The following is a 3725-nucleotide window of genomic DNA, read 5'->3' on the forward strand; positions in this document are numbered from 1 at the left end:
TTTTCTAACTTTAGGTCTTTACACATTTCATTATAATACTTGACTTTGTCTTCTCTAGCTGCCTTCTGAAATTTTCTGTTCATCTCTTCTACTTCTTCATTTCTACCAGTGTTTTAGCTTCTGTAAGTTCAAGGGCAAGTTTCAGAGTCTCTTTGACATTCATTTTGACCTTTTCCTTCTTTCTTGTCTTTTTAATGACTGTTTGCTTTTTTCTTGATGCCATCCCACAACTCTTCTGCTCTTCAGTTACTAATGTCTAATGTATAAAATCTGTTCTTAGATGTCTCTAGATTCAGGTGGGATACGTTCAAGATCTTGTGGACTTGTTTTAATTTGCTTCAGTTCAGCCTGAATTTGCATATGGGCAATTAATGGTCTGTTCCACAGTCTGCCCCTGGCCTTCTTTTGGGCTGATCATGTTGAGCTTCTCCATTGCCTGACCCAAGCTATGGTATTTTCAATAATCTCATATGCATGTGAAAGTTGGACAGTAAATAAGGAAGACTATAGAAGAATTGATGCATTTGAGTTTTGGTGCTAGAGGAGAATATTGAAAGTACCATGGATTGTCAAAAGAGCAAATAGATCTGTGTTGGAAGAAATACAGCCAGAGTACTCATTGAAAGCCAGAATGGTCTCTCATACTTTAGACATATTGTCAGGAGGGACCACTGGAGAAGGATATCATGTTTGGTAAAGTGGAAGGTCAGAGAAAAAGAGGAAGACCTACAGCATCTGGTGGGTTTAAACTGCCATCCTTGGGGTTCGCAGTCCAGTGTTGATCCTACAGCACCAGAGCAGGGATCTGCAAGAAGTGTGAATTTAGGATAATTGGAAGTTGTCACATTGGAAGCAGTCAACAAATCAAATGATGTGATGCATTAGACAAATCTGCTGCAAAATAAACAAACCTCTATAAAGTGTTAAAGAGCAAAGATGTCAGTTTGAGGACTGAGGTGTACCTGACCCAGTGCACAATATTTTCGATAGCCTCATGCACATGTGAAAAGACAATGAATAAGGAAGACCATAGAAGAATTGATGCAGTTGAATTATGGTGTTGGAGAATGCTGAAGATACCATGGACTGCCAAAAGAACAAACGGGTCTATGTTGGAAGAAATACAACCATAGTGCTCCTTAGAATCCAGATGGTGAGACTTTGTCTCACATACTTCAGACATGTTATCAGGAAAGACTAGTCACTTGAGAAGAACATCATACTTCATTAAGTGGATGGTCAGCAAAAAAGAAAGACCCCCAAAACACCTAAAAACAACAACACAAGAAACATACCTTAAATACTCATCAGGATGCAGAAAGGATGGTTGAGTAAAAATATGGAAAAATACAGGCCATGCAAATGTAGCTATGCTATATATTTAGGCAAGGAGACTTGAAGGCAGAAACTCCAAGCAAAGAAAAAGAAGGACATTTCATAATTATAAAAAGCATCACATCACTGGCGATAGAATAACTCTAAAGGTATATGCATCTCATGGCTCAGGATTCAGCAATGTTTGTTTTGTTGTGCATAGGATTTTATGAGTTGGAACTGACTCAACTGCACTTCACAATAACATGCATCTCATAGCAAGACTTCAAAAATGAAGCGATAGACTGACAGAACAAAAAGAGAAACAGACCAATGCGAAACCATGGTGGGGGAATTTTAACATACATTCCTTAGTAACTAATAGACCTTGCAGATAGAATCAGTAAATATAGGGATTATCTGAGTAATGCAGCCAACACATTTGACCTAGCAAACACAGCTAGAACCCTGTACACAACCATAGTAGTATGCACCTGAATTTCCTGTTTCAGATTCTCTTAGATCTGGTTTCTTTGGAAGACTTTGTGTTTTTGTTTGCTTTATGTATGAGAGGTCTTCAAAAACTTGGTGGGAAAATGGACTTAAAAAGATAATGGAAGCCACAGAGGGCTAGAGTTGAGAGTGAAGCATCTAGCTGCTATGAAGGGAGGAGAGATGCACAAGAACACCCAAACTTGCAGATAGTATCCATTTGACCTAGCCTTGATGGCTTGATAATCATAACTCAACTAGAGGAAGTGAAAAAACAAAAATAATTTTTAATAAATGAAATGAGGGTAAATTGCTACAATTTGATGAACACGACCAATATTCATGGAGGTAGTAGTTCAAAATATCAACAGAGAGGAAAGGAGTCTTCACATCAAGTATATAGGGTAGATAGTAATGGGCAGCTTAGACATTGGCTACCTAAAATGAGGGGGAGATAAAGGCACAAAGTGACTGGCTTAAAAGTTTTCAAGAGGGAGTTTAGTTTAAGAGTATGCAGGGGAAGATAGAGTCTACACTGAATAGTTTTCATCTTGTCTAGATGGATCTGGTAAAAAGAGATGGGGATAAGATTCTTATGATTCAATAGTGAGTAATTGTTATCATGACTAATTGCGACTGTCACAATTGTAAAGGTAGAAGTTTTGTAACAAAAACAGGGAGGTAGTTAATCTTACAGTCCTGAAACAGAGGACCCTAGGACCATCAAGGGAGAAAAGCACAAGCAGAATGCAGGACCTTATCCAGAGAAGCAACAACACCAGAGCTGGAGGTAGAGATGGGGACATGGAGAGAGGGAGCAGCTGAGGACTCTAGACTCTGGAAAGAGAGGGTCTGAGAGCTGGTGGCCAGGAGACAGACTTGCAGAATGTGCCCTTTGGTGGTGTAAATTACTATATATAACTGAGTGTTTAAAAAACAAAACAAAACCTAACATAAAAAAGAACTAAAATGAATAGAGAGAAATGCTGTTAACTGATGGTATATGGAGGGGATTATAATCATTGTAATGAAACAAGCATATGATTTGTTGAATGTAAAACTGATGATGTGATGATCTGCCCTATAAACTTTCACTCAATTCACAATAAAAACTTAGAAAAAAGAAAATACCATTTTTCCACGAACTCTTTGAGACCCCCTGTGTTTCCACTAGTTGCCTCAAATCTTTTTGACAGGTTAAAGTGTATCAATAAAGAACCTAAAAATGAATAAATAAATGGGAGAAGAAGGAGGTGTGAGTTTGTGAGTTTGCAACCCTTGAGGTTTTTTCCAATCCTGTTAATCCAAGCTGTGTAAATGTGGATTTAGGACTTCCATAGAAAAACAGAGACAATAATACCAGCTTTACAGAATCCCTGGGTGATGCAAACAGTTAAATACTAGGCTACTAACTAAAAGGTTGGGGGTCCAAATCCAACCAGAGGTGCTTCCCAAGAAAGCCCTGGCATTCTACTTTCAAAAAGTCAGACATTGAAAACCCTGTGGAGCACAGACAGTTCTACTCTGACACACATGGGGACTCTATTTAGGACTTTGTGTGTGTGTGTGTGTGTAAGGTTTTTATAAAATAACACATGTAAAGTGCCTGTCAGAGCCTGTCCAGAGTGTGGACACCAGGCATCCTAGCTGTTATTGGCATGTGTGTGTGTGTGTGTGTGTGTGTGTGTGTGTGTGTTATTCTTACATCTGAAGAGAGCGGGTCTTTTAAATGATGAGACTCTGAACTTGCCTTCTATCCAAAATCCTCTAGGCAGGCAATCTGCTGAGCCAGCTTTTTGGCCTGCACGTGTGTGAAGAACAGGAAAGAAAAATGGATCAAGCTGGCATTTTCTCACGGCTCAGCTCAGTGAAAAGCTGTAAAAACAGGCAGCACGTGCCCTGGGGCCAGGCAAGGAGGC

This window comes from Chrysochloris asiatica, unplaced genomic scaffold (genome assembly GCF_000296735.1).
Source record: "Chrysochloris asiatica unplaced genomic scaffold, ChrAsi1.0 scaffold00071, whole genome shotgun sequence".
NCBI classification, from domain to species: domain Eukaryota; kingdom Metazoa; phylum Chordata; class Mammalia; order Afrosoricida; family Chrysochloridae; genus Chrysochloris; species Chrysochloris asiatica.